General features: G+C 41.6%; 1 protein-coding gene and 1 long non-coding RNA gene across 4 annotated transcripts in view; one reads left to right on the top strand and one right to left on the bottom strand.

The window, feature by feature from the left end:
• Positions 1 to 12,097, bottom strand: part of LOC118884263 — a 124,310-nt gene that overhangs the window by 9,505 nt on the left and 102,708 nt on the right. The window contains exon 7 of one of the 2 annotated variants that reach the window (XR_005017243.1): positions 8,648 to 9,896. The exons of the other annotated variant lie outside the window; for it this stretch is intronic. This is a non-coding gene — a long non-coding RNA (uncharacterized LOC118884263). Of the gene's footprint in view, positions 1 to 8,647; positions 9,897 to 12,097 lie in introns of those variants that run through there. 2 annotated transcript variants of the gene reach the window in all.
• FAM124A (family with sequence similarity 124 member A) overlaps positions 1 to 12,097 on the top strand; it is a 114,179-nt gene that overhangs the window by 43,802 nt on the left and 58,280 nt on the right. The window lies entirely within an intron of this gene.

The following is a 12,097-nucleotide window of genomic DNA, read 5'->3' as shown; positions in this document are numbered from 1 at the left end:
TGGGTTTGTCATATATGGCCTTTTTATGTTGAGGTAGGTTCCCTCCTATGCCCATTTTCTGGAGAGTTTTTATCATAAATGGGTGTTGAATTTTGTCAAAAGCTTTTTCTGTATCCATTGAGATGATCATATGGTTTTTATTCCTTTATTTGTTAATATGGAATATCACATTGATTGATTTGCATATATTGAAGAATCCTTGCCTTCCTGGGATAAATCCCACTTGGTGTATGATTCTTTTAATGTGTTGTCAGATTCTGTTTGCTAGTATTTTGTTGAGGATTTTTGCATCTATGTTCATCAGTGATATTGTTCTGTGATTTTCTTTTTTGGTGATATCTTTGTCTGGTTTTGGTATCAGGGTGATGGTGGCCTTGTAGAACGAATTTGGAAGTGTTCCTCTCTCAGCAATTTTTTGGAATAGTTTGAGAAGGATAGGTGTTAATTCTTCTCTAAATGTTTGATAGAATTTGTCTGTGAAGTCATCTGGTCCTGGACTTTTGTTTGTTGGAAGATTTTTAATCACAGTTTCCATTTCAGTACTTGTGATTGGTCTGTTCATATTTTCTACTTTTTCCTGGTTCAGTCTTGGAAGGTTGTACACTTCTAGGGATTTGTCCATTTCTTATAAGTTGTCCATTTTATTGGCATATAGCTGCTTATAGTAATCTCTTATGATCCTTTGTATTTCCGTGGTGTCCATTGTAACTTCTCCTTTTTCATTTCTAATTTTGTTGATTTGAGTCCTCCCCCTTTTTTTCTTGACGAGTCTGCCTAAAGGTTTTTCAATATGGTTTATTGTCTCAAAGAAGCAGCTTCTAGTTTCATTGATCTTTGCTATTGTTTTCTTTATCTCTAGTTCATTGATTTCTGCTCTGATCTTTATGATTTCTTTCCTTCTACTAACTTTGGGTTTTGTTTGTTCTACTTTCTCTAGTTGCTTTAGGTGTAAGGTTAGGTTGTTTGAGATTTTTCTTGTTTCTTGAGGTAAGATTGTATTGCTATAAACTTCCCTCTTAGAACTGATTTTGCTGTGTCCCATAGATTTTGGATCATTCTGTTTTCATTGTCACTTGTCTCTAGGTATTTTCTGATTTCCTCTTTGATTTCTTTAGTGATCCACTGGTCATTTAGTCACATATTGCTTAGCCTCCATGTATTTGTGTTTTTTGCAGTTTTTTTCCTGTAATTGATTTCTAATCTCATAGCATTGTGGCCGGAAAAGATGCTTGATATGATTTCAGTTTTCTTAAATTTACTGAAGCTTGATTTGTGATCCAAGATGTGATCTTTCCAGGAGCATGTTCTGTGTGCACTTGAGAAGAAAGTGTATTCTGCCACTTTCAGGTCAAATGTCTTATAAATATCAATTAAATTTATCTGGTCTGTTGTGTCATTTAAAGCTTGTGTTTCCTTATTTATTTTCTGTTTGGATGATTTGTCCATTGGTTTAACTGGCGTGTTAAAGTCCCCTACTGTTATTGTGTTACTGTTGATTTCTCCTTTCATGGTTGTTAACATTTGCCTTATGTATTGAGGTGCTTCTGTGTTGGGTGCATAAATATTTATAATTGTTGCTTCTTGTTCCTGGATTGATCCCTTGATCATTATGTGGTGTCCTTCCTTATTTCTTGTAACAGTCTTTATTTCAAAGTATTTTATCTGATACGAGTATTGCTACTCCAGCTTTCTTTTGATTTCCATTTGCATGGAATATCTTTTTCCATCCCTTCACTTTCAGTCTGTATGTGTCCCTAGGTCTGAAGTGGGTTTCTCGTAGACAGCATATATATGGGTCTTGTTTTCGTATCCATTCAGCCAGTCTGTGTCTTTTGGTTGGAGCATTTAATCCATTTACATTTAAGATAATTATTGATATGTATGTTCCTATTACCATTTTCTTAATTGTTTTGGGTTTGTTATTGTAGGTCTTTTCCTTTTCTTGTGTTTCCTGCCTAGAGAAGTTCCTTTAGCATTTGTTGTAAAGCTGGTTCAGTGGTGCTGAATTCTCGTAGCTTTTGCTTGTCTGTAAAGCTTTTGATTTCTCCATCAAATCTGAATGAGATCCTTGCTGGTAGAAGTAATCTTGGTTGTAGGTTCCTCTTTTTCATCACTTTAAGTATATCCTGCCACTCCCTTCTGGCCTGCAGAGTTTCTGCTGAAAAATCAGCTGATAACCTTATGGAGATTCCCTTATATGTTATTTTTTGCTTTTCCCTTGCTGTTTTTAATATTTTTGCTTTGAATTTAATTTTTGTTAGTTTGAGTAATATGTGTCTTGGTGTGTTTCTCCTAGGGTTTATCCTGTATGGGACTCTCTGTGCTTCCTCGACTTGGGTGGCTATTTCTTTTCCCGTGTTAATGAAGTTTTCTACTATAATCTCTTCGAATATTTTCTCAGACCTTTTCTTTTTCTCTTCTTCTTCTGAGACCCCTATAATTCGAATGTTGGTGCATTTCGTGTTGTCCCAAAGGTCTCTGAGATTGTCTTCAATTCTTTTCATTCTTTTTTCTTTATTCGCTCCTTGGCAGTTATTTCCACCATTCTGTCTTCCAGCTCACTTATTCATTCTTCTGCCTCAGTTATTCTTTTACTGATTCCTTCTAGTGTATTTTTCATTTCAGTTATTGTGTTGTTCATCTCTTTGTTTGTTCTTTAGTTCTTCTAGATCTTTGTTAAACATTTCTTCTATTTTCTCAATCCGTGCCTCCATTCTATTTCTGAGATTCTGGATCATCTTTACTATCATTACTCTGAATTCTTTTTCAGGTATGTTGCCTATTTCCTCTTCATTTATTTGATCTTGTAGGTTTTTACCTTGCTCCTTCATCTGTGACATATTATTTTGTCATCTCATTTTTTTTTTTTTTTTTAGGTGGGATTGTGTTCCTCTCTTACTGGTTGTTTGACCTGAGGCTTCCAGCACTGGAGTTTGTAGGCTGTTGGGTAGAGCCGGGTCTTGGTGCCGAGATGAGGACCTCCAGGAGACCTCACTCCGATGAATATTCCCTGGGGTCTGAGGTTCTCTGTTAGTCCAGTGGTTCAGAGTTGGAGCTCCCACCACAGGAGTTCAGGCGTGACCCCCAGCTTGTTAACCAAGATCCCGCAAGCCATGCGGGGCAGCAAAAAAAAAAAAAAAAAAAAGAGCAGAACAATAATAAAGAGTAAAAAATAAAATAAGATTAGAAAACTAACAGATATGTTAGAAAAATATATATATAGATGAAACAACAACTGGAAGGTAAAACAGAACCATAGTAGCAAAAAAGAGGGGAAAAAAAGAAAGCCAGGAAGGGCCTTGGCTGTGGGGGGTGGGGTTTAGGTGGGGACAGGGCCTATGTTTAGGACTCACAGGGCCGGAAAAGCCCTGGGGTGGGGGCGGGGCTTAGGCTCAGCACAGCCAGAGGGGCCCAGGAGTGCCTCTGGCCTCGGAGGGCAGAGGAACAGGTCCGGGACCCCAGCAGGCTCCCTTGGCCCAAGTGGGCAGGGGAAACGCTAAGCACATTCCCCCCAATCCTCCGATCCTGGAGGGTCCCTCGCCATTGGCCTCTCCTCTTCTTCCCCCCCACTCTTATGCCCCTAGGACTTTTGTGGTTGGAGGGGGCCCCAGAAGGCAGGGGACCAGGCCTGGAAGCCCAACAGGCTTCCTGGGGCCAGAATGGGTGGGGGAAATGCCCGCCACATGTCCCCTGATCCTCCAGTCCTGGAGGGTCTCCCTCACATCCGCCTCTCCTCCTCTTTTCCCCTCCTTGCTCCTTCCTACGCCCCTAGGACCCATGCGGCCAGAGGGGGCCTCGGAGGACAGAGGACCAGGTCCAGGAGCCCAGTAGGCTTCCTGGGGCCCGATTGGGCAGGAGAAACGCTAGCCATGCTCCTCCCTGATCCTCTGAGCCCCCAAGGGTCCCTCCAGGCATGGGAACTCCTCCCCTCTCCCAGCCACCCTTCAGGGGCACTGGTCCCATCTGGCCTCCACTTCTCCTACCCGCTTCTCCCCCGCCATGTCCTACTTGGTCGCTCAGGGGTTCCTCCCGTCTCTTTGGGCATCAGGGTCCCCCACCAGCGTCTGGTAAGTGCCCTAGTTATGGGGAGACAGGAACTCCGTGTCCTCCCACTCTGCCATCTTTGCTAGTGTTTTAATGAGAATTTTTACATCAGTATTCATTAGGGATATGGCTTGTAGTTTTCCTTTCTTGTAGTGTCTGTTTCTGGTTTTGGTGTCAGGGTAATGCTGGCCTTATAAAATGAGTTTGGGAGTGTCCCCTTTTTTTCACTTTTTTGGAAGAGGTTGAGGATTCACATTCATTCTTCTTTAAATGTTTGTTAAAATTCATTAATGAAACCATCTGTTTCGGGGGTTTTCTTTGTTGGAAGATTTTTAATTACCAAGTCAATCTCCCTACCTAATTGGTCTGTTCACATTTTCTATTTCTTTATGATTTATTCTTGTTAGGTTGTATGTTCCTAAGAATTTTTCCATTTCTTTTAGATTGTACAGTTTGTTGGCACATAATTTTTCATAGCAGCTTCTTAACAATGCTTTGTGTATCTATGATATCAGTTATACTGTCTCCTCTTTCATTTATAACTTTTAATTTCGGTTCTCTATTTCTTTCTTTGGTTTGTCTAGCTAAAGTTTTGTCAATTTTTGTTTATATTTTCAAAGAACCAACACTTAGTTTTGTTACTCTTTTCTCTTGTTTTCCTGTTCTCTATTTCATTTATTTCTGTTCTAATCTTTATTATTACCTTCCTTTGGCTAAACTAGGGTTAGTCTTATCTTTTTTTTTTTTTAATTATTAGCACCTTTAATTATTATTTATTTATTTATTTATTTGGCTGTGTTGGGTCTTCGTTTCTGTGTAAGGGCTTCCTCTAGCTGCGGCAAGCGGGGGCCACTCTTCATCACGGTGCGCGGGCCTCTCACTATCGTGGCCTCTCTTGTTGCGGAGCACAGGCTCCAGACGTGCAGGCTCAGTAGTTGTGGCTCACGGGCCTAGTTGCTCTGTGGCATGTGGGATCTTCCCAGACCAGGGCTCAAACCCGTGTCCCCTGCATTAGCAGGCAGATTCTCAACCACTGCGCCACCAGGGAAACCCTAGTCTTATCTTTTCTAGTTCTTTGAGGCATAGACTTAGGTTGTTTATTTGATATATTTCTTGTTGCTGTGTAGGTGTTTATTATTGTTAGGAACTTTCCTCTTATAACTATTTTTGCTGCATCCCATAAGTTTTAGTATGTTGTTTTCATTTTCATTCGTCTAAAGGTACTTTTCAATTTCCCCTTTGATTTACTATTTGATCCATTGGTCTTTCAGAAGAGTGTTGTTTAATTTCCATGTATTTGAGGGTTTTCCAGTTTTCCTCCTGTTACTGACTTCTAGTTTCATGCCATTGTGGTCAGAGAAGATACTTGCTATGATTTTGATCTTGAATTTGCTAAGACTTGTTTTATGGCCTAACATATGATCTATCCTAGATAACGTTCCATGTGTGTTTGAGAAGAATGTGTGTTCTGCTGCTGTCAGAATGTTCTGAATACGTCTGTTAGATCTATTTAATCTATGGTGTTGTTCAAATTTGCTGTTTCCTTATTGATTCTCTGTCTGGATGATCTAACCATTGTTGAGAATGTTTTACTAAAAACCCCAACTATTATTTATGTTGTTCATTTCCTCTTTTGCTCTGTTAGTTTTTGCTTTATATATTTATGTGCTCCAGTGTTGGGTGCATAAATTTTAAAATGGTTGTATCTTCTTGAAGGATTGACCCCTTTGTTATTATATAATGACCTGCTTTGTATCTTCTTACTACTTTTAGTTTAAAGTTTATTTTTTCTAACATAAGTATAGCTACCTCTGCTTTTTTTGGTTACCATCTGCTTGAAGTATCTTTCTCCATCCTTTTTCTCTCAGTCTGTGTGCATCTTTAAGGCTAAAGTCAGTCTCTTGTAGGCAGTATATCATTGGATCTTGTTTTTTTAAATCCATTCAACCATTCTTTTTCTTTTGATTGGAAAATGTAATCCATTTATGTTTAAAGTAATTATTGATACTTAAGGACTTAATAGTGGCATTTTGTTAATTGTTTTCTGGCTATTTTGTAGATTCATTGTTCCTCACTTCTTATTCTGCAGTCTTTTTTGTGTTTTGATGTCTTTTGGTATCAATATGTCTTGACTTCTTTATGATGTTCTTTTGTGTAATTACTACAGGTTCTTCCCTTGCGGTTACCATGAAGCTTACATAAAATATCTAAGAATTATAACACCACATTTTAAACTGATAACAATTTAACTTTAAGAGCATTCCTAAAACTTTACACTTTCATTTCTCCTCCCCTCACATTTTAGGTTTTTGCTGTTACACATTTCATATTTTTTATATTGTATATCCCATAACAGATCACTATAGTCATAGTTTTTACTACACTTGTTTTTTAACGTTTAAATTAGAGGTGTAAGTGAATTACACATCACCATTACCATATTACTGAGTTTAACTTTGACTATATATTCACCATTACCAGTGAATTTCACACTACCTTCTTATGTTTTTATAATGTTAAATAGCACCCTTTTACTTCCACTCAAATAACTCCCTCTAGCATTTCTTGTAAGGCAGGGTTAGTAGTTGATCTTCCTTATACAAACTTTTGTTTGTTTGGCAAAGTCTTTACTTCATTTCTGAAGGAAAGCTGTGCTGGGTACAAAATTATTGGTTGACAGTTTTTCCTTTCAATATTTTGTATATATCATCCCATTTTCTCCTGGTCTGAAAAAATTTCTGTTGAGAAACCCACTAGTAGCCTGTGGGGGTTACTTTGTATGTAACTTGTCTCTTCTCTATTGTTGCTTTCAGAATTCTTTTTCTTGACTTTTGACATTTTAATTATAATGTGTCTCAGTGTAGTCTATTCAGGTTCAACCTATCTGGGGTCCTTTAGGCTTCATGGATCTGCATGTCCATTTCTTTCCACAGGTTTGGGAAGTTTTCGGCCATTATATTTTAAATATACTTTTTGTTCCTCTCTTACTCTCCTTCAGGAATTCTCATAATGTAGATACTGTTTCCTTTTATTGTGTTCCATTAGTCCCATAGGCTTTCTTCACTATTTTTCATTCTTTTAGTTTTTGTTCCTTTGACTGGATAATTTCAAATATCCTGTCTGCTAGTTCATTGATTTTTTTTCTTCTGCATAGTCGAGACCATTTTTGAAGCTCTCTATTGAATTCTTAAGTCATTGTATTTTTCACCTCTAGGATTTCTGTTTGTTTGTTTGATGCCTTCTGTTTCTTTGTTGAAGTTCTTGTTTTGTTCATGCATTGTTTTCCTAATTTCATATAGTTGTCTGTGTGTTCCTGTAGGTCATTAAACTTCTTTAAGAGGGTTATTCTGAATTTTTGTGCAGCTCTTCATAGATCTCCACTTATGAGGGTTAGTTTTTAGAGCTTTATTAGTTTCCCTTGGTGATGTCATATTTGATTTTTTTTGACCCTTGATTCCTTACATTGATATCTATGCATTTGAGTGCTTTCTTTTCCAGAACTTTGAAGGTTCACTTTGGCAGGGGCAGTTCTTTACTAGTTTGCTCAGCTTAGTGTTGTGGACATGTCAGCTGGTACCATACTTGGGCAGGAAGGGCTTACTGTCAGGGTCTGTTTTTGGATAAGGCCTCTGCCCGGGCTCTGAGGTCATGGGGAGGGGAGTGTACCACTGGCTGTGAATACTGGATGGGACTGCTGGCTTGGTTCCCTGCCCAAAAAGACTGTAGGATGGGCTCCACGTTTGTCTGGACTGTCTAGTCAGGCTTCCTAGATGGTCGGGACTGGGTATTATACTCTGCAGTTGGCTGGGCTATGAATTAGTTTCCTTGCCTGGGGATGCAGCAGAACAGAGCCCAAGGCACTGTTTTGGGGACCCAAATCAGGCTGGACTGTGCACTGAATATCCTGTTCAGATGGGGCCATTAGTTTTGCTTGCAGACAGGGAAAGCCCTGTGCTGTGCTCTCTGTTCATGGGCCACTGTGAACAGGGCTGTGGGGTGGGCTACGTAGCTTCTCCTGTGTTCTGGTTAGGTCCCCTGGTCAGGTGGGCTGAAGGCCATATTCAGCAGTGGATGGAGCTATGAGTTAGTTTCCCTTCCCAGGCAGGGCCCCATACAGTCCCCAAGGCTGGCAAGGCTCTTGTTTGCAGATCAAATTGGGCAGAACAATATTCTAACTTCCCTGGCCTGATGGGCCAGCATCCTAGCTCTGCTGATGGGCTGGGCCACTGGCCAGGTTCTCCACTCAGTGCTGCTGTAATTGGAGTTGCAAGATGGGCTACACAGATTGCTGGGAGCTCTGGATAGGTTCCCATCTTGTTTCAGGCTAGAGGCTGTATTCAGCTTTGGGTCTGGCAATAAATGACCTTCCCTGCATGGCTGGGACTGCAGAACAGTCTCCAGGGACAGCAAGGCTCTTCGGGAATCAAATCAGACAGACTTACACACTAAGCTCCCTGGACAGATGGGGCTACCTTAAGATGCAGAGTTGCTGGTCAGGTTCTCTGCTCAAATGCTGCTGGGACCAGGGCTGCCGGGTGAGCTACCGAGATTCCCAGAAACTCTGTGTAGGTTTCCTAATTAGCAGACTTGGAGGCTGCACTCAGCACTGGGCAGAGCTGCAGGTTAGCTTCTCTGCTAAGGGGGTGGGGGCGGGGGGTGGGGATGCAGAGCACACCTCAAAGCTAAGAAGACTCTTCTTTGGGAAGCTAAGCAGGCAGACCTGGGCACCAAACTCTCTGCTTAGACGGGGTCACTGGCTTGTCTCTGCAGACTGGGGGAGCTGCTGGCCAGGCTCTCTGCTCAAGTGCTGCTGGTCTATGCCATTTCCCAGGTGGTCAGGCAGGGCCCAAAGCTACCTCAGCAGTGGGCAGAGGTATGAATTAGCTCCCCTTCCCGGACAGAGCAGGAGAGTTCACGGCAAGCAGCTTTCCAGGTGTTCTGGAAGGCTTTCTGGTTGGGCAGAGCCAGGAGCTACACTCAAGTAGTCTGGCTGTGAATTAACCCTCTGCCTGGGCGGAGAAGAGAACTGGCTCCCAACCTGGGAAGGCTCTTTGTTTGTGATCTTGACTCAAGCCAGCCTACACCCCAAGTTCCCTGGCTGAACAGTGCTGCTGGCTTTGTTCTGTGGATGACCAGCTCTGCCTGCCGGACTCTTCGCTCAGCGATGCTGGGCTACGCAGCTTTGAAGCGTTCCCACCTGGCTCTCTGGTCGGCAGGGCCAGGAGCTACCCTCAGCAGTGGGCGGGCTCTGACTCAGCTGCCCTGCCTGGGCGAGGGGACAGACCCGCTACAGAGCTGTGAAGGCTCTTCATGTGAGGTCCCACGTGAGGCAGACCTGTGCCCCGCTGAGTTCCCTGCTCAGACCGCGCCACCAACTTGGCTCTGCACATGGGCAGAGCCGCTGGTGGGACCACTACTTGGGTGCTGCAGGTAGGAACTGAGGCTGCCAAGGTCCCAGCGCTGGTTGTTTCAAGCCCCTCCCACCTTTTCCATCATAGTCAGATCCCTAGGGTCAAACCCCACAGGTTCCCCTGCCATCCTCATGGGGCAGGACCAGAGTGGGGCCTCCCATAAAGTGACCCGCAATGCTGGGGGAGCTGGATGTTCCTGCTGGGCTCTCTTTTCGCACTGGAGGAGCCAGGGACCCAGGGGAGACCTCTCCATGCGGTGCTGTGCTGGCCTGGAGGAGGGGCAAGGCTGGCAGTGTGTAGCTGCTCCTCGTACCCTTCCAGCGCAGTCTGTCTTGGTCTCTGTGGTGGAGGGGATGCTTTAGCCTCACCCCATGTTCTAGAATTTCCTCAGTGGCGTTTTGCCCATGAATGGTTTGTCAACAAAAAAATTAATCCATCGATCTAAGAAAGAGATGGAAAATTTTATTCTAGCCAAGTTGAGGATTACAACCTGGGAACAGCCTCTCAGAAAGCTCTGAGGACTGTTCCGCCTGTCAGAGGTCAAACACAGTTATATAAGTTTTTGAAACAGAGGGCTGCACATTAAATGATGTATTCTTGGCAGTTTACACAATCCAGACCTAAGCGAGCAGTGGGTTGTGGTTCGTCGTGGCCCCTTACAAGATTAAGAAGGAATGTTATCTTTTAAGGAGTTGTCTTGTTGGCGCTAAGAGAATGTTGCTCTTTATGACGGAGCAGGTATTTCTGCCGATGGGGAGGTTTGGTCGTTGCACAATGTGGATACACAGTGCACAGTAGTGGGTAGAGAGGAGGCCAAAGGGCAGAAAAAATTTTTTTTCAGTTTAAATTTTTCTTGTCTTGCCATAAAATATGAATTATATTTCACAGGTTGTTAATTGTTCTTCTTGGGAGGGGAGCAAAGTCAGGAACAACCTATGTTGCCATCTTGGTGATGTCACTCCTAGGAAAGGATCTAGAATAGTAATCCTGGCACACAGTAAGGTCCATTAAGTGCTTGCTGCTGCTGTATCATCAGTTTTATCACCACCACCACCACCACCATCATCGTCAGAGCTAGTAAGCCACTCGCCCCAGGCCACAGGGCTGATAAACAGCCTAGTAAGGATTCAAATGCACAGAGGAGGCTCTGCCATTAGCTGAATTTGGTGGCTGCCCAGGGCCTCCCAACTTCAGGGACCTCTCTCCAGACCCCAACAAGGCACCTTCCTGCCTGAGACAAGAATGCAAAGTGCTTGCTTGGTACATGTGAACATCCCAGCCACATACATGGGATTTACGTAAATTATTCTTAGAGATGAAGGCTGAAATACTTAGGAGTAAAATGTTACGAAAGCCACAAGTTGCTCTCAAGTGGTTCAACAAAAAGCTATATATAGATTCTACTACATATACATATTCTCATACATATATGTATACATATAGATAAATCAAATGATAAAATATGCACATATAAAACGTATCTGTACATTGGAGATGAAGGGAATAAGACAAAATAATATTTGTATCTGGGGTGTTCCTTCTACTATTCTTTCAATATTTTTTGGATATTTGAAAAGCTTCATAATAAACATAGGAGAAAAGTACACATATTTTTTAACCATTTTAAGGGATAGTTTTGGGGGCCTTTCATCTGTACAGCCCACTGCATGGACATTGTCAGATTTTTATTTAGAATGTGTAAAAGCTATAGTATGGTAGGCAAAATATCAGATAAATTCAATGCTTCTCTACTCCTAAATTGGATAGCTGAAGCTGCATTTCAATATGTATTAGTGACCAGGAATCTTCCCATTTGACCCCAAAGCCAATTGAATTAGCAGGGCTCAGTAATGCTATGAGGATACATGTGCAGTTGTTTGTTTATGGCAGAACTTGGTAACTAAACTTTGTGATGCGGCCGATTATGAGTGATGTGGATTAATGATTTGCAATACTGTAAGTTTACAGCCATTGTAAAACTGTATGCAAGTAGGAATGGAAGTAGCAAGGTCAGAAACTTGAGTTTTATCACACTAAAAGACCTACTGATTCATATTCTTTTGGCTGAGGCCAGTGAATCTGCCTAAGATGTTTTATTCAGGTTTGTACTTCGGGAGCTTTGATGTTGGTTTATTTCCTTGGTTTTTTTAATTGAGGTATAACTGACAAAAAATATTAGTTTCAGGTGTACAACATAATGATTCTATATTTGTATATTGCAAAATGATCACCACAGTAAGTCTAGTTAATATCCATCACCATACATACTTATAATTTTTTTTCTTGTGATGAGAACTTTTAAGATCTACTCTTTTAGCAACTTTCATATATGCAGTAGAGTATTATTTAACTATAATTACCATGCTGTACATTACAGCCTCATGACTTATTTATTTTATAACTGGAAGTTTGTACCTTTTGACCAACTTAACCCATTTTGTCCATCCCCAACCCCCTGCCTCTGGCAACCACCAATCTGTTCCCTGTATCTATGAGTATGGGGTTTTTATTTTTTTATTTTTTTAGATTCCACATATAAGTGAGATCATACAGTATTTGTCTTTCTCTGACTTATTTCGCTCAGCATAATGCCCTCAGGGTCCATCCATGTTGTCACAGATGGCAAGACTTCATTCTTTTTT

This window comes from Balaenoptera musculus, chromosome 18 (genome assembly GCF_009873245.2).
Source record: "Balaenoptera musculus isolate JJ_BM4_2016_0621 chromosome 18, mBalMus1.pri.v3, whole genome shotgun sequence".
NCBI lineage: Eukaryota > Metazoa > Chordata > Mammalia > Artiodactyla > Balaenopteridae > Balaenoptera > Balaenoptera musculus.
The sequence above is the reverse complement of the archived record's forward strand: the minus strand, read 5'-3'. Positions and strand labels throughout refer to the sequence as shown.